The sequence below is a fragment of the Bubalus bubalis genome, chromosome 11 (assembly GCF_019923935.1).
Source record: "Bubalus bubalis isolate 160015118507 breed Murrah chromosome 11, NDDB_SH_1, whole genome shotgun sequence".
Classification (NCBI taxonomy): Eukaryota; Metazoa; Chordata; class Mammalia; order Artiodactyla; family Bovidae; genus Bubalus; species Bubalus bubalis.
In genome coordinates, this window is record NC_059167.1 from 69,492,261 (window position 1) to 69,511,639 (window position 19,379).

The 19,379-nt window shown below is 41.0% G+C and overlaps 1 long non-coding RNA gene across 1 annotated transcript; it reads right to left on the minus strand.

Moving 5' to 3' along the window:
- Positions 1–4,130: 4,130 nt before the first annotated feature.
- LOC112587864 lies at positions 4,131–17,215 on the minus strand. Its single transcript, XR_003112388.3, has 4 exons — positions 17,117–17,215; positions 13,834–13,961; positions 7,662–7,703; positions 4,131–4,460 (listed from the first exon to the last, which is right to left on the minus strand). It is a non-coding gene; the product is annotated as an uncharacterized LOC112587864 (long non-coding RNA).
- Between the last annotated feature and the right edge of the window lie 2,164 nt (positions 17,216–19,379).

Sequence of the window (19,379 nt, forward strand, 5' to 3'; positions counted from 1 at the left end):
CATCAAGGCTGTATATTGTCACCCTGTTTATTTAACTTATATGCAGAGTACATCATGAGAAATGCTGGACTGGAAGAAACACAAGCTGGAATCAAGATTGCTGGGAGAAATATCAATAACCTCAGATATGCAGATGATACCACCCTTATGGCAGAAAGTGAAGAGGAACTCAAAAGCCTCTTGATGAAAGTGAAAGTGGAGAGTGAAAAAGTTGGCTTAAACCTCAACATTCAGAAAACGAAGATCATGGTATCCGGTCCCATCACTTCATGGGAAATAGATGGGGAAACAGTGGAAACAGTGTCAGACTTTATTTTTGGGGGCTCCAAAATCACTGCAGATGGTGACTGCAGCCATGAAATTAAAAGACGCTTACTCCTTGGAAGGAAAGTTATGACCAACCTAGATAGCATATTCAAAAGCAGAGACATTACTTTGCCAACAAAGGTTCATCTAGTCAAGGCTATGGTTTTTCCTGTGGTCATGTATGGATGTGAGAGTTGGACTGTGAAGAAGGCTGAGCGCCGAAGAATTGATGCTTTTGAACTGTGGTGTTGGAGAAGACTCTTGAGAGTCCCTTGGCCTGCAAGGACATCCAACCAGTCCATTCTGAAGGAGATCAGCCCTGGGATTTCTTTGGAAGGAATGATGCTAAAGCTGAAACTCCAGTACTTTGGCCACCTCATGCGAAGAGTTGACTCCTTGGAAAAGACTCTGATGCTGGGAGGGATTGGGGGCAGGAGAAGGGGACGACAGAGGATGAGATGACTGGATGACATCACTGACTCGATGGACGTGAGTCTGAGTGATCTCCGGGAGTTGTTGATGGACAGGGAGGCCTGGTGTGCTGCGATTCATGGGATCGGAAAGAGTCGGACACGACTGAGCGACTGATCTGATCTGATCTGATATGAGCCAGATGGGCTGCTCATGATCATCAGATGGTTACAACAGTGAACAGCCAGGGAAGTCCTTGTCCTTCCTCAACTGCTTCTTAGATCAAACAGGTGGTCTTCTGATAGCTACTGCTACTGCTAAGTCACTTCAGTCGTGTCTGACTCTGTGTGACCCCATAGACGGCAGCCCACCAGGCTCCCCCGTCCCTGGGATTCTCCAGGCAAGAACACTGGAGTGGGTTACCATTTCCTTCTCCAATGCGTGAAAATGAAAAGTGAAAGTGAAGTCGCTCAGTCATGTCCAACCCTCAGCAACCCCATGGACTGCAGCCTACTTGGCTTCTCCATCCATGGGATTTTCCAGGCAGGAGTACTGGAGTGGGGTGCCATTGCCTTCTCTGGGTCTTCTGATTACCTTCTCCTAAACAGCTTAGTTTTTTTGTGTTTGTTTTTTTTTTTTAATCACTGCTCCTAATCTTCCTGATTGAAAACTCAAGAAAATAACCCATTCTTTCTGCCTCTTCATTGCTTTCTCACACACCAATTGATTCCTGTATTAGCTTTTCTAAAATCCACACAGAGTGATTGCTCTGAGACACACCCAATCATAGGATACACATTTAATATGCACCAGGCTTTTGAAGGAGTAGGTGTTTTCATCGTATAGCAGGCACATTGTAAGTACAGAGGAAAAAATAAACACTTTTAGCTAGTAGTTGCAATACTCTACTGACTACTTTTCCTCAAAGGAGGAACTTTTAAATGTACAGAATTGAATTCCTTGAGAAATTTTTGGGAATGCCAAGAGGGAAAGAATATAAAGGAATCGACAGTACATTGAGTCTTGGTTTATAGTCAGACAGTGCACTTTCCATTCACCAGCTCTGTGAACTTCAGAAGTTCCTTAACTTCTCTGTGCCTTAATTTTCTAACTTATAAGAATGGAGACTAGATCATCTCTATTGAAATTATTTATTATTTCTATTGTTACCATATTCTTAAGATTAGAGAAGCCAATGAAAAAGAAAATCCATTCCAGTTTCAAAATCCCACACTTTTGCCAAGTGGTTTCCCTCTGCTTTGCAAAGGTGAAACAGTGCTTACATTTTGCTGTTTGTACAGAGATCCTAAATAAGCTAATTTGTATGAATTAAATCAACCAGATTTCTTTGAAAACAGGATGACTTTGTCTCCCAGTGCTAGCATTATAATGGGTTGCTGCTGTAATTTTAAAAATATCTATTTAGGTAGCCAAAACATCTCACACTGGCCTTGCATGGAAAAATGCCAGCCCTCCAAATGCTTTCTTTTGCCCCTTTCCATGTTAGAAGGCTAAGGTGCGGTATGACTATGTAATTCATCCCACAGAATTCTCCACACACTTCATTCCATGAAAATTAAGAGAGCAATGGAGAGAAAAACATTTCATTTTTGTTCACTGGATGTCTCCAGGATGCCTACCTGATTCTTTTTTGTAGACGGGCTTTATTGTCTTCATTACCTGTACACATAGGTCAGTACATATTTTTTGGTCTCCTATCAGAACATTTTCATATTAAATTGTATTTTTTAAAAAAGATCTTGGATCCAGCACTTCCACCCTGCCTTCTGTTCCCTTGACTACCGGAGATGGCTGTGCCTTGATGGGCCCTGGAAGGGACAGCCTGTGAAATGTGCCAGTTCCCAGAAACGGCATACAGTCTCTGTGGCCGGATCAGGACAGCCATTCCTGGAAGCAGCCACTCAGGAGTGCTACTTTTAGCAACAATAGCAGCTAAGATATGATGAACGAGTCAGAACATTGTGCTGCATCTTTTCTAAGTCTCTTGAATGAGCCACTGTTTGTGGGTGCTGATAGCTGAATACTAGTTTTCATGGAACATAACTGTCAGTGTTTTCCCACTCAAAAGCAGCCACAGAGCAAACCTTCTGGAGTGGCATCTTGGCAATGGGCATCAAAAACCTTTAAAATATATGAAACTTATCTGAATAATTCTGCCTCTTAAGAATTTGTCCTAAGGAAATAAGTGTGTAGGATAGTGGCTGGTACCTAGGAAACTTACAATAAATGTTAGCTGTTACTATAAAGAAAAGTAATAACAGCACAGTTTATCGTGGTGGAAACGTAGATTAAACCTAGATGCACAAGACAAGGAGATTGGTGAAATAAATAGTATCATGTCAATATAATATACTACAGTGTGTGTAGTTGCTGAGTTGTGTTCGACTCTTTATGACCCCATGGACTGTAGCCTGCCAGGCTCCCCTGTCTATGGGATTCTCCAGGCAAGAATACTGGAGTGGGTTGCCATTTCCTCCTCTAGAATATATACTACTAGCAGTCTTTTAAAAGTATGCTAGTGGTTTCCAAATTTTGCTGTGCATCAGAATTATTTTAAAATTTTTAACCTGTTAAAAACAATTTCCCAGACCCCATCCAAACTATCCTAAAACTGGAAAGGTCAATAGGTAAGACAGAAGTTAGGCTTCATATGAACTCAGTGCATTTTATGGAAGGAATATTATTTTTTCTTAAAGCCTTATTTTTTGTGTCAGAGACTTGGAAACGTATTCGATCTATCACACAAACAATTCATCTGTTTCAAAAGGACCCATTTAAATCCTTCAGGTCACTGAAAACAGACCTAACTTGAAGCTACATCTCATTCACTGAACTTTTCTTTAAATGGACATCATTATGAAATGTCAATTCTCCAATTTATGCAGTCCTCTTTCTATATAGATAGATATCTGTTTGATAAACAAATAATACTTTCCTTCAAGAGGAACAGTACATTTGGAGAAGAATTTCACATTTGGGGCTGTCTTTCAATCTTTCTTCTCTCTGTGTGTTTTCATAACTTCTATATTGGAATGAAAGATAGTTGGAAGCCTGTGGTTGAGTATGAAAGCATTTTGTTCCAGCCCCAAAATAAACAACTGTTTACCTGTATAGTTTCGTTCTTGCTCAAAGAAATATACACACTAAGAAAATGGCCAACTTAGAGCCTGTTATACAGAGTGAAGTAAGTCAGAAAGAGAAAAACAAATGTCATGTAATAACACATATACGTGGAATCTAGAAAAATGGTACTGATGAACCTATTTGCAGGACAGGAATAGAATAGAGACACAGACATAGAGAACAGACTTGCAGACACAGTAGGGGAAGGAGAGGCTGGGACGAACTGAGGGAGCAACGTTGAAACATATACATTACCATATGTAAAATAGATAGTGGGAAGTTGCTGTATAACATAGGGAGCTCAATCTGGTACTCTGTAATAACCTAGAGGAGTGGAATGAGGTGGCGGGGAATGAGAAGGAGGTTCAAGAAAAAAAGGGACATATGTATACTTAAGGCTGATCACATTGTTCTATGACAGAAACCAGCACAACATTGTAAAGCAATTATTCTCCAATTAAAAATTAAAAGAAAATGGCCAACCATGTGAAATTAATTAAACAAGGCTATTAGACTGAGGTGGCTTCCTTTTTTTTTTTCTTGGCCCTCCTGTGCATGCGGCATCTTAGTTCTCCAACCAGGGATCCAGCCCATGCCACCTGCAATGGAAGCACAGAGTGTTAACCACTGGACCCTCCAAGGAAGTCCCTGAGGTGGCTTTAATGCCTTAGTAGCTCCTGTAAGCAAACCCAAACTTAAGCTGAAATGCCTCAAGGTTAAGAAACAGAAGCCTAAGAACAACCAATCACAAACAGCCAACTTGGCTTCACCAAATAAGGCAAACGTTTAAGTTCAGTTCAGTTCAGTCACTCAGTCATGTCCAACTCTTTGCGACCTCATGAATTGCAGCACGCCAGGCCTCCCTGTCCATCACCAACTCCCGGAGTTCACTCAGACTCATGTCCATCGAGTCAGTGATACCATCCAGCCATCTCATCCTCTGTCGTCCCCTTAGTCTTTTCCAATGAGTCAACTCTTTGCATGAGGTGGCCAAAGTACTGGAGTTTCAGCTTTAGCATCATTCCTTCCAAAGAAATCCCAGGGCTGATCTTCAGAATGGACTGGTTGGATCTCCTTGCAGTCCCAAGGGACTCTCAAGAGTCTTCTCCAACACCACAGTTCAAAAGCATCAATTCTTCGTCTCTCAGCCTTCTTCACAGTCCAACTCTCACATCCATACATGACCACTGGAAAAACCATAACCTTGACTAGACAGACCTTTGTTGGCAAAGTAGTATCTCTGCTTTTGAATATGCTATCTAGGTTGGTCATAACTTTCTTTCCAAGGACTAAGTGTCTTTTAATTTCCTGGCTGCAATCACCATCTGGAGTGATTTTAGAGCCCCCAAAAATAAAGTCTGACACTGTTTCCACTGTTTCCCCATCTATTTCCCATGAAATGATGGGACCAGATGCCAGGGTCTTAGTTTTCTGAATGTTGAGCTTTAAGCCAACTTTTTCACTCTCCTCTTTCACATTCATCAAGAGGCTTTTTAGTTCCTCTTCACTTTCTGCCATAAGGGTGGTGTCAGTTACAGCCAATCAATAATTTCCTTGCTTTGCTTCTGCCTCTTGTCTAGAAAAGTCTTTCCACTAGCTCTTTTGATGGGGCACTCCTAACCACTTCTGGTTTGTCTCTGCCTGATTTGAGTCAGTTTTTGCTCAAATAAACTCTTAAAATGTTGATATGCCTCAGTTTATCTTTCAACAACAGGATGTGGTTTCTTTCCTCATGAACTAATACTTCAAAGATCAACATAATAGATTGTATTTAAACTGACAATTCCAAGGTATAGGAATTCAGAGATATTCCTTGCTCTTTATCAATATTGTTCCAAACCAATGAGATGACCCATTAGCTGACCCACTACTCACGCATTGAGTAACACTCTGTCATGTTTTAGGAAGAGTGTTAAAGTTCTAAGTTCTTATTCCTTCCCACACAGCAACTTCCCTAATAGCAGCATTTTACAATTATGTAATGCCTATCGGTGCCTGCTGTAATCACTTCACCTAGGTATTTACATATTTCGTGCTCACCCTTAAGGTGATAGCACCAGGATTCAACCCTGTTTTACAGATGAAGAAATCTCACCTCAGGAAGGTTGAGGCATTTGCCCAAGATCACACAGTTACACACATATAATCCACAAGGAATTGAACCCAAGCATTCTGAGAGTCTTTGCATGTGACCTCAGCCCCAGTCGTAAGTGTACTACCCTAGTACTGAATTTCTGCTTCCTCCCCTGGAAAACCTTTGGGTGGAGGAGGGAAGGTAAAGGACTGAGTGGGAGGAAGTACCTCAGGGCAAAAAGGGGAGAATTCTGAAGTGTGTAAAGCGGAACTGTGAGAGAAGTGTCTGTAATCCTGCTCAGATCTTCTTGATTGGCCCAAGACCCTTGGAAAAGTATTTCATTTTTTTGAACCTCAGTTTCCTATTCTGTATTTGGTCCTTCTAGTGAAATAAGATAATGTATGCACTTTATTCACAGAGAAACCTTAGCTGTCACCTACCCCTACCCCCAAAGAAAGGCAAAGAAAGAAACTTGAGATCTTTGAATTAGCTAAATTGAAAAGACATGGAGTAGACTTTCCTTAGGACTGGATAACAAAACAAAGCCAGAAAAGAAAAACTTAAAAAATAAATCTGGCATTTGTTAACACTGATTTCTGTAATTTCAAATATTCTTTCTTCTTTCCTTTTTTTTTTACTTTCTCTCCTTCCCTTCTTTCTCCTCACTGTTAATTTTTCCTTTTGTTTCTTAGTAGAATACTTTCTGAGAGTTTCCCAGGTAGCACAGTGGTAAAAAAAATCCACCTGCAATGCTGGAGATGCAGGAGACTTGGGTTTGATCCCTGGGTCAGGAAGAGGCCCTGGAGGAGGAAATAGCAATCCATTCCAGTATTCTTGCCTGAAAATTTCCCAAGGACAAAGGAGTCTGTCAGGCTATAGTCCATGGGGTCGAAAAGAGTCAGACACAACTGAGCACACACACACACACACACACACACACACAGAATACTTTTTGGAAACCTCCAGCTTTGATTCAGCTAAAAGGAAAGAAGAGTAAGTTTCTACTGTGACCAGAAATCTAGGGAAAGCAGAGTACCCTAGGGGCCATCCCAGCTGCAAAACAAAAGTACAAAAAAAAGCTGGCTAAGTTGGGAGATGAATGTTCTAGAGGGAGGAAGAATGAGGATGACTAAAAATTGCAGATTCTTTCCAGTCTGGGATTGACTTCCCCAAGTTCTACTTTTATCATTGGTTTATTTCACTAGAAAGTGGTCCTTTGTCTAAACCATTTTATATTTCTTCTAGTATTCCTGTAGAATAATTCAAGTTGTTTCAGGCACATGTGTCTCATTTGCCATCCAAATTTCTGGCTGGAATAGCAAAATGCATCTTTTCCTTTGGTTTTAACTGTGTATGTGAATGGAAAAGAACTGGGCTTTTGGGGTCAAAGAGCCTTGGGCTGAAGTCCCTACTTATTAGGTCACCTTGGGGAAATAATTTAACCTCTGTAACTTTGCTCATTTGGAAAGTAATTATAAGAATAATAACAGCCATGTAGATTTGTTTGAGATAATACATGTAAAGCACTAGCATAGGCATGGAGCCTAAGAAATATTCATTATATAGTAGCTCCAATGATTATTTTTCAGTCTATTTTTCTTTCCCCTAAAAATACCTAAGTACTTAGTTTAATAAGGTTTTGGTCAGATGAACAATATGAATCAAAAAAAAAAAAAGAAAGAAAACCACCATTAGGGTAACAGATATATCACAGGAAAAGGCTTACTTCTTTCCAGGGGCTTGAAGACTTTCCATGTTCCAGGTTATACTTTAGTTGCAAACCAGAAAAGGAAGCATAAAGACATGAAAATAAATACAAAGGGATATCCTCCACAGTTGTCATCATGGTAGGGACATCTTATTTACATAAATACTTTTTTTTTTTTCCACAATATCATGTGGCTTGCAGGATCTTAGTTCCCCGACCAAGGATGGAACCCCTACTCCAGCAGTGGAAGCATAGAGTCCTAACCACTGGACCACCAGAGACTTCCCTACAGAAATAAATTTTTTTTGTACTAACTATATTGATAGAATGCCATATTATTTGATAAGTAAAAACCAAAAAAAGCAAAACAGGGCTTAGTTTCCATGAAACTAAAAAACTAATTTAAAACAGAGCAGTTTAGTCTTAGAGATTAAAAGAGTACTTAAATTTCTCCTCCTTAATTAGCAGGTTTTTGGGTGGATGAGGTTACCTAGCAGGTACCTTTCTGCCTTTAGGTGACTTGTTAATATTTTAAATATGAATTAACTAGTCATGTAGAGTAAAAATAGCGACTGTTTTTATGAGGGATTAAAACATGAGCAAGCCACAACAGTGACCTTGGAAAATAAAAATGATTGCAAATGCATCAAGTATACATGGAAATTTTGCTTTTGAGGAATGTGTTTGTGTTCATTTGTGCTTATTTTAAGGCTAGAGTGGGATCAATCTGATCCTTCCTACCGTGTCCTGGTTGTCGAACTCTGGGTCCATATGTATTTTCCAGGTTGTTGGTTTATTAGGTTAGGCGGATATTTATTTTCCATCTTGTGAATGACAGTCAAAATTTATGCCCCCAGAGTCAGAAGCTTGGGTGAGCCATTTGCTAGGGCCCTGAAAACCACCTTTCTCTGTCACACAAGCAGTTGTTGTAATCAAATTGGCTCCCTGCCTAGAGCATGCTGTGTGACTCAGTGACAGTCGCAATCAGAGCATGGAGATGGAGACAAAGAAGCCACAGACGAGGAAATCACAGTGACGACGGCCAAGAGGGACTGGACAGTTTTAGATGAGTGAAGATTTTTTTGTTAAAGAATTTTTTCTTTAAATATCATTCATCAAAGACACATTTAATCCTGTTACTTTTGCATGAGATTTAAACAATTTTTTGTCTTAGTAATACTCTATTCAATACTGTGAGTGATTCTATAGTAACGAAGAGCTTGGAATACTGTAACAACCATTCAGCATTTCCAGTGATTTTAGATCCATGCTTAGTAAGGGTATATATGCCTACTCGCACTTGAATTAGATACACTTTTTGAAGAAGTTTTGATTTTAACATCCACCTTGGGCTAGATCCAATTCATTCTAGGGAAGACAGAATTAATTTTCAAATGATTCTTAAATCAGAAGTTCTCAAATGCTTTGAAATCCACAACATTTACATTCTGTTTAAAAATGATCAAGGACGTAACATTTCTATCTACCCATCTAGTTGTTAATTGTTGTAAATGTACATGACAAATGATAATAAAGATACACATGTGTACTTCTTGGTCCTCTTTAAGGGGAAGGTGTAAAAAACTTAGGAAGCATGAATCAGTGTGGTAAGTTGTGGTGTAATACAATTTATTTCTTCTCTTTTTACAATAGCAGTTATATAGGTGGAGATAACAAGGTGGAGATACTCAGGTGACACCAGAGGCATCATCCTTAATTGTGGTTGGGTAGAACTGCTGTCCTACAGTAAGGATGAGTATAACCTGGAAACAGTAACAGAGAAAGGCACTAGATTCTGAAATTATATCCTCATATAAACTTCAAATATTGGCCAGAGGGGAGCAGCTCTTTCACACTGCACTTATTGTGCTCTTGGTGTGAAATGTTCTGACAGGACCTTAACACAGAATCCTAGGATTCTGTGTGAGGCAGATTGCAAAAGCCACTGAAAAAAATCCTGGAGAATTGTGATACAGTTTGAGAAGATCTAATTGTATGAGGATTAGTGCTCATCACCCCAGAGTGAATAGGACAGACCACTGTGTGTGATTTGGTTGATCAGATACTTGAATAGACTATCGCAATGTATGTGTGATTGGGTCTATGCATGTATAGATAGATCCACTATATGTGACTGGATCACTACGCCAGGATCTCTGAGCCCAAGAAATGTATACAATAATAAAACTATAATTCAAAAAGATATATAGCAGCACTATTCGCAATAGCTAAGACATGAAAACAACCTAAATGTCCATCGATAGACAAATGGATAAAGAAGGTATGATACACATACACAATGGAATACTACTCAGGCATAAAAAGAATGAAATGCTGCCATTTGCAGCAACATGGATTCAACTAGCGATTATTGTACTAAGTGAAGTAAGTCAGAAAAAGATAAACACTATATGAAATCATGTATATGTGGAATCTAAAATATGACACACACAAGCTTATTATGAAACAGAAAGAGTCACAGATGTAGAGAACAGACTGGTGTTGCCAAGGGGGAGGGGAGGGGAGAAGGGTGGATTGGGAAGTATCTGCCTACAGTCAACAAATATTTGTTGAGCACCTATTATGTTCTAGATGCTTCTCTAGGGTCTTAAGATACAAATATTTTGTTCATCATCTTTGATGACCAAAATAGAGGTGCCTGACCTTATGGAATTTACATGTTAGTGTGAGATGATTGACAGTAAATACCAAACCTAAGGAAGAAGAATATAGTATGGAAAAATAAAGCAGTACAGCAGAGTTAAGGGAGTGCTAAGAGGGGGAGTGCTGCAGCCTTAAACAAAATGATCAGGGTAAGCTTCATTGAGAACCTAACATGTGAGCAAAGTCTTAAAGGAAGTGAGAGTCAGACATGCGGCTTCTATAGGAAGAGCCCTTCTAGGAAGAGGGAACAGTCAGTGCAAAGGTCCTAAAGTCAGTATTATCACAAGCGTCACTGTCTTATTGGACTTCCCTGATAGCTCAGTTGGTAAAGAATCTGCCTGCAATGCAGGAGACCTGGGTTTGATCCCTGGGTTGGGAAGATCCCCTGGAGAAGGGCACAGCTATCCACTCCAGTATTCTGGCCTGGAGAATTCCATGGACTACAGTCCATGTGGTCGCAAAGAGTCGGACACGACTGAGCGAGTTTCACCTTCCCTTTCACTATCTGCTTAACTAAGGAGAATGGCATTCTACTCATGGAGAGGTTATTATACTCCACTTCATGGGTTTGGGACATAAACACACCTTTCCCCAGCTTTCTATTCAAGGTTCATAACCCTTAATGCCTCAAATATCTGTGATTTTTAGCTCAGAAAGTGACTGTGACCAGTCTTGGCAATATTTTAAGGATCTCATTTGCCTCCTTGAACTTGTATAGCATAGGGAACCAACTCAATTATGGATACTAATTTTTTTCTGTTAGACTGAATAGCTTGGGAGGGAACAGTTGTTTCTAACTGCCTGTATTTATCAACTATGTAAGGATAATTGTTATCTCCCCAGGAATTGAACTGATGAATTTGGCAGCATCATGTTGGTGGTGATGGTTTAGTCACTAAGTCGTGTATGACTCTTGTGACCCCCTGGACTGTAGCCCACCAGGCTCCTCTGTCCATGGGATTCTCCAGGCAAGAATACTGGAGTGGGTTGCCATTTCCTTCTCCTGGCAGCATCCTACTGACATAGTAAATGAATGATATGGGACACACAGAAACACACACACACACATATTTTCACTATGTGACATTTTGATCCAAAACCTAGTCTTTGAAGATATAAATTTGGCCTTCCAGGTAAAGTTTGAGAAATATAAATAAATATTTCATAACATCTTAAAAAAATAGAAAATGAAAAATACCTATTCTTTGTTACACTCTTCAAAGTACATGTGTTGTATTGATACTAGTCAATAAGCAATTTCAGATGCAGAGATGCTACCTCATACCACACAATAAACTCTAGAATAAAACATTTCTGTGGCATTGTGATAAACTGTGACCCTGCATATATAGACTATACATACATATATATGTGCATGCACATGCGCACATACACATAAGGTAAAGAAAAATATTCATTCTAATGTAGGAAATGTAAATAAAAGTAAAATAAAAACACACATATCCCCTTGCCCAGACAAAAATATATTATTAAGCTTCCCAGGTGGGTCAGTGGGTAAAGAATTTGCCTGCAATGCAAGAGATGCAGGAGATGTGGGTTTGATCCCTGGGTTGGGAAGATCCCCTGGAGGAGAGCATGGCAACTCACCCCATTATTCTTGCCTGGAGAATCCCATGGACAGAGCAGCCTGGTAAGCTACAGTTCATAGGGTCACAAAGAGGTGGACATGACTAAAGTGACTTAGCATGCAAAGAAACCACAGAGATCATTAACAAACATATTAGGAACCTGCTGTTAGTGGATACTGAGGCAAAGGCCCTTGCTTCATTGCAGAACTTGAATTAATTCTGCTTCTAGGGGGAACACAATATGACAACAACAACTATAACCACGACCATAAGCTGCTTGTTATTAATACTTCCAAGGAGGATGCTAAGTGCATGGACTAGCATTATCGTATTATACAATACTGTATCATTTAACCCTATGTGGTAAGTAGTATCAATAGATGATAAAGGAAGGGCTCAAAGAAGCTAAGAAACTTGTGCAAGACCTCAGAGCTATTATAGTAAATTCTAGATCAAGGATTTGAAACCAGGTATTCTGTTTCTAGGGCTGATAGGCTTCACCCCTGCAGTGTGTTGCTTGTAAAGGATCTCAGAAGTAGTGTGTGAATACTGGAGTCATAGGAGACTCAGGATTAAATCCTGTTTTTTGTCTCTTATGTGCCCATAGACTAGGCATTTAACCTTTGAGACTCAAAGGTCAGTAGTATAGACACTAATATCTATAGTATAGTATCTATAGTAGTTACTGATATCTATAGTACTAGTATCTAAGGGTATAGATAATAGTATCTACTTTGCCAAATTGCCTTAGATTAGAGATAATATGTGCCTGCTACATGGTCACTATTCAGTAAATGATAATTTGATTTAACTGTTATCTCTGAGTTTAAACAGAGTCATCGAGGAAGAATGCTGAATGCTATGCCAAACTGACTTTCCCTTTTCTCATTAACTAGGACTTCTGGTTGGCTACTTGAGAATTTGTCACTAGAATCGAGTGTAACCATTGCTAAAGGAAAGACGACTAGGGAGTGCATGCACTTTCTGCATTTTGCACAACTCAGAAGAGGAAGCCCATTTATTTAATTTACACCAGAGCTTTTGGGCATCCTGTAAGTCTTCCTCTGGAGGAAACAGCCAACAAGCTAATGTCCCAAAGAGGGAGAAACAATTTAGCCAATTCATGAACTAAGGTTGTAGTTACAGTATACTCTTTTTGCCAAAGAGAGTAATTTGTAAGTTTAAATAGCACCAAACCAAGATTACCAATGTTAGTTGAGAACGTGCTGTTTAAGGATAAGTCAAACCATAAATTACAAAATTGAAATTTAGAGATGATTGGCATGCTCAGAGATGTTAGGAGTTACACAGGAGATTTTTACAATGAAGACAGAAAATCAAGCCTAAAACAAGCTGTTATCCTGAACTATAAAAGTATAAACAGGATCCAAGTTAGTGAATATTATAGTAATTTTTAAGGAAATAATATGGTCACAAAGCTGGAAGGGATGTTGAAGCTTATTTATTCACACTCCTCTTTCCCTCTTTTTTTTTAGGTGTGGAAACTGGAAACCAAAGAAAGGAAACGCTGTGGTGAGGTAGACACACAACAGTAAAATATTTCTCATCTCGATATTCTCCTGGATGAGGTGATGGGGCTTACTGAAAGCACAGTTTATAAGAATTCTGAAAGCCAGCAGCCTTGCTAAATTTAGATTTGGTTTTTGCTTATGTAATTTTCCTTGTGTTTTCAATTATTTATACGAATATATTATTTATATATGTCTGGAACTTGTGCTTTTAGCACTCAATAAACAGGAATAATTTATAGGACTACAGAGTGCTTCCTGTCCTTACCTTTCAGAGTCTGTTCTTTTGCATTGTTAATTAATTGTTATATTTCAGCCCTGGGCAACTTCCTTTCCCAGCAGTCTTGTCATACTACATAACTAGCCAGAGAGAGCTGTGTTAGAATCTACCTTTATCTTCATACTCACATTCTGAAATCCAGGTTAATGATCCTCTTAGTTATTTCACTAGTACGGCCTCCTCCTGGGGTGTAGGGGTCAGCGGGTGGTCATGGCATGACCTAGCAGAACACTGTCTTCAGTAGACTGAGAACATGCTGAAAGAGGAAAGACTGCCAGTCTTACATTGAATTTGTCCATGCTTCAAGTTTCTTCTTTGCCTCTGCATTTTTTTTTTCAAATCAAGTTCTTGACACACCTTCCTCTGCCTTCCCCCATCACCTTTTTTTCCCTCTGCTGTCCGGCACTGACCTCAGGTACTTATGTCATCCTGGCTCATGGCCACAGGTATGGATTCTACCACCAGAAATGACTTCTGATTCTTTCCTCTTTCCCTACATTGTTCACTTCCCTGTGTCTGACTCTCTTCATCCCTGGTTCTCACCTTGCCTTGGATTTATCACAGGACAGAGTGATAATTGCCGGGAAGATGCAACACGCAGGCACCCCAGGGTGGTGCTCGGATGTCAAGAGGGCAGGACTGGGCTGGGCACGGTGACAGCACAGCCTCTGCGGTGCCCTCTCCTTCACTGCCTCCTCAGCATTTCCGGAGCAAATACAAAGGGGTCCTTGGTTGTTACACCCTGAGCCTGAAGGATTAGCTCTCTAACCAGTTTTTAGAAGAGTAAATATAGTGAAATACATAAACTTTTCCTCCATGGAAAGGCAAAACAAAAGTGAGATGGACTGTCTTTTTTTTGCTACTGTCACTCAAAGGCATGATGCCTTTGCTTGGACTTTACAGCAAGGTCTTTCCTAGATTCCTTCTGTCTCTTTGATGGAATCAGCAGGTGAGCAGCCCACTCACAGGCCAATTCATCTGAAGGCAAGAAACGACCTTCCCATAACCATGGGTATTCATGAGATGCAGACCAAATCGAGGGCTTCACAGGGGGCTCAGAGGCAAAGAATCCGTCTGCCAACCCCAAGAGAGGCTGATTCGATCCCTGGGTCAGGAAGATCCCCTGGAGAAGACAATGGCAACCCACTCCAGTATTCTTGCCTGGAAAACCCCATGCACAGAGGAGCCTGGCAGGCTACAGTCCTTGGGGGTCACAAGAGAGTCGGACATGACTTAGCCACTGAGCATGCACACACAATGCAGACCAAATACCCCATCGACTTGACATGAAAGGACTACTGAAATAAAAACAAAATAATCCTTAGGAAAAAGGGCCATTGAGGGAAATTTCTCTTTCCTCTTCTCACCATTGTCAGCAATTTGTTTCTAACTGTAAGGTACCTCGTGGTCAGTCACAATACTAGACTGTCAAAATACATTGAACGGAGGATGAATTGATGGGAGGATGAATAAGCATCTCAGTAAAAGATGTAAAACTCTGTAGACCTGCACTTGTTCACCCTGGGAACGCCTCATGATACCTTATCAGCATCTTTAAAGACTTAAGGAATGCCCCTTCAGATTCACCTAGTTCCATGAGCCTGACTGGCCGCTGCATCAGCTGTCTGGAGCCTCCTTTTGGGGGGTATTTATTCTCCAGCACACTTCCAAGGATAGAGGCCAGAAAGTTCTAGTGCACTATGGGGCCAACTATGTGGCCAGGGAACTCCACCCAATCCTAGCTGATTAAGCCAAATAGGCAGTAGTTAACTGTGTTAAAGGTAAAGGAGAAGATTCTAAGAAAGATACTGTTAATATAAATGCCCCAGGGCAGAGTGTTGTCATAAATTCATCTGGCTACAAAATGCATATTAGCTCCATATTTAAAACACCTTAAATTTTCAGAGTGACTTGTCTTTATTATAAAAAATGCAAAAAGTACAGATGAATCAAAGTAAAGCCCCCACCTGTGTGACACCTGTGTGACACCCTATTCTTAGCTGTGTAACACAACTAAGAGTTTCTTGTTTATCTTTTCAGGAGTTTTTAATCATGGCTAACTGGTATATTGAATGAGCTAGACTAAGTGGGGTAAAATCAGAAAAGTAGTTTTCTTCTTCCTCTACCCCAAACACTTCAGAGTCATTCTCCAGATCTCTGCACAACCCTCGGCCAATACATTGGGCAGACCCTGTCACTTTTATTAATACATCTAGATGTTAAAAACAGTGTGTTTGTGTGTGTTTTTAAATCTTTTTAAAAGGTCAATCTGGATCTCTCTAGTGGTCCAGTGGTTACGAATCCACCCGCCAATGCAGGGGACATGGGTTCTATCCTGGTCCAGGAAGATCTCACATGTTGCGCGGCAACTAAGCCCCTGCGCGACAGCTACTGAAGGGGGGAAGCACAGCAGGGCTCCTACTCCACAGCAAGAGAAGCTGCTGCAATGAGAAACCTGGGCACCAGGAAGCACTGCAACTAGAGTGTAGCCCTACACTATACTGGATGTCAATTCGGATGATTTCGATGTCAATATGATCCAAATCAAAAGTTCCTTCTCACATCTAGTTTAAAATCTCTCCCCTTCCTGGGGCTTGGGCCTGATCTTGGTTCAGAAAACTGCAGGTAGAAACAGGAGTGTGAGCGCTGGCTTTCCCTCCTGTAAAGAGCTTTTCACTCCTGGATTCCGGCAGTGAACCCTGCAGTCCCCGCCCCTCCAGGAGGAGGCTGCGGAGGCGGGGGCGGATCCGAGGTAAAGGACAGGACTTGCTCAAAGCGTGGTATGTAATCAGAAATCTAAACCCTCCGGTGGTGGATACTTATTGCTGGCTTTTTCTTACATGAAGTAGTTTTGTGGGTTTTTCAGAGACTTCTGCCCAATCAGGGACTCTGCTGTCTGTTCTCTGAACTGTTCCTGCGGTGGGAGATGCTCTCTCTCAGCCTCGCCTCTCACGAATCTCCCTCAAGAGCAGTCTTACGATTCCTCTCCTTTCTCAGATTACTGCTGGAATTATCTTGCCCCAGCAGGCAGAGCTCTGGGGCAAGATCTTTTCAAGATGGCACTAGCCTGACTGACTTACAGATGGCCTAGCTCATGCAAAAATTGAGCATCTTTGCCCCACCAAACCCTGGAAAGTGTGAGCTTTTTTTTACATCTAACAAAGCAAACTCTTTACTTCCCAAACTTTTCTAATTTCTCTTTTTCTTAATTCACATCTCTGAACAAAAATCTAAGTCAGAGTCCTCTTTTAAACACGGAGCTTCTCACATAGTTAAACAGAAAGGCAAATAAATAAAAAAAGCAAAACAGTTTTGTTTTAAATTATCCCTGCTGCTTCCTTTCCAGGGTTCTTAGCCTAACTTCTTTGAGCATTGGTCTCTTAGACTAGTACTTATTTTCATGGCACTCACCATGTATTTCAAATCCAGCGGTGAAAGAGGCAAGAATATGTGCTCATTCCCATTTTTACAGTGGATTCCAGGAGAGGGGAAGTAACAGGCCCAAGGTCACAGAGCAGTTTAGGGTGTTGAAATCTAAGGTTCCGAGCCATCTAGCCTGTTGCAGTAATCACCAGACATGATGTACAAAGCGCAGGTAGAAAAAGCATTCTTCTGATTGCATCATTCACTAAATTATATAATCTCCAACAAAAACAGCCAGAGGGCAGTGGACAGGGTAAAGCTCAGCCCATTGAAATGTGCAGATGTTTCAGTGAATTGGGAAAATGGCCTGCTCATAGAGATCATATATAATATTTGACAATGTGAGTCAGACTTGGGCATTATTCAAGGTTAATCTTATCCCCTTAATGAAATAGCTGATTGTTTTGACTTGTTCCTCTCTGCCTGTTCCAAGTTGCCTGACAGTGTGTTGTAGAGACAGACTTGCTGCTCTGAAGCTCTATGCTCAAGTGCTGAATTACGGAGTCCATTAAGAAGTTCAGAAGATCTGTTTGGAGAGGCAGGAATCCAGTAAAGCTTCTAATTTTTCCATGATGACTGATGGATTTGGAGCACTCTTAAGGGGTGGCTGCATAATGCTAAGTGTTTAGTGTGTGCCAGCTTTGTCACCTTGCATGAACTCTGTAACTACCTTTTATTCCAACCTCATCCTCTCAGGCTGCCTCCGAGGGAAGGAGAAATTTCTGACTTTGGAAGTTGAGAGAGACCAGAGAGAAGGTGGGCAGAAGAGGGGGGGGCAAGGAGGCACCAGAGAAAACCTGCCTGTGTCTTAAGTATCTGGCAGATTCCCTAAGTTTCATAGGTCATTGGACTTCTTCCAGAAACGTTGTTTTGCAAAGGGCGTGTGGAGTAGCATAGGCCCTCTGGTGAATAGGATACTCCTTTCCAGCAACAGGATATGGGAGAGTTCAGCCCCAGGAAGATCACTGTGTCCAAAATGGTGGGGAGAAGTCGGAAATGGTCTCTGTCTGACCAGCTGCTATTTTCTCTAAATTCAAGTGGCCCCAGGGATCGGCCCCGGCACCTCATAATACTGGGAGACTGTGTTTAATCCCAGGTGTCTGAAGCTCTTCAGTTCGTCTGTGGTTTATGCGGTCAGTGCTGACAGCACCAGCTCAGTTAGAGTTACAGGCAGCGATTGTGCTTGTCATAGAAATGGTTCATTCCTTGATGTGCTTTCAAGTGCTGTGTCCTATGAATCCTGTTGGCAAGAAAACCATCCTCCACCCTAGCACTTAGTTAATAAATATGGCTTGAAAAGAAGCCAAAAATGCATATGTTTGCTGCACTGTTAGATTCCTCCTTGAAAGGGAAAAGCTCTTCTGAGTGGGATGCACAAAAGATTCTATTAATTAGGAGAACTTATAATGTTTCCCTATAGAATAAAGAAAACAGAGTAGCCTACATTGCTACTCCCCCGGTTCCTTGGTTGGACAAAGTTTATTGTCTCGCTTCTAGAAAAGAAATGGCTGCTCTGACCCCTTGGTTGTCTCTCTTATCCTTGCACTGTGCACATACAACTATTCATTAATGTCAACAAGACTTATGAGTGCATATCCGCTGGGGTGGAGGCAAGGGGACTAGATCCCAAAGTCAACATCTTTGCAATACATTCCAAGATGAAAATGATCAAAGTCCCATTAGTCTTCAATGACTAACAGAAAACAAAGTAGAGCATTCAGGACACAGGTTAAAGAAAAAGCAAAAGATCTTAATTCTTTCCTCCCTGAATTGTATTCAGATGTGCACCAGATTCTAAAACATTTGAAGTCAAACTCACCCCCCAGGTATTGTAGGATAGGGTCATCAGAGCTTGTTTGGAGATAGAATTTCTAGAAAAAATTTTAAGCTTCCAGGAAGCTGAAGGAGAAAAGAGCAGCCACCCAGGCAGAAGCCAGGTGTTGAGGATTCTGAAATGCACATGAGGGAATATAGTCAGAGGAGGAGATGTGTTGGATGACGGAGTTAGGGAGGGCCCTTCGTGCCCCCGAGGAGACAGAGGAATTTCTTAGCTCCTTTCTGCCTTGATGAGTATGTGGTTACACTGGGGAGGGTTCTTAAGAAGGTTTAGTCTCAATTCTAAGAACGGTTCCTTCAGAGCCTCTTCTTATTCGGAGGGTTGGTACTCTCCTTTTATCCCTGTTTCACTGTACTGTGTATTCTGTGCCCCTTCAGACTCATACCCTACTGTTCCCTGAGCTGAGCCCTGTGA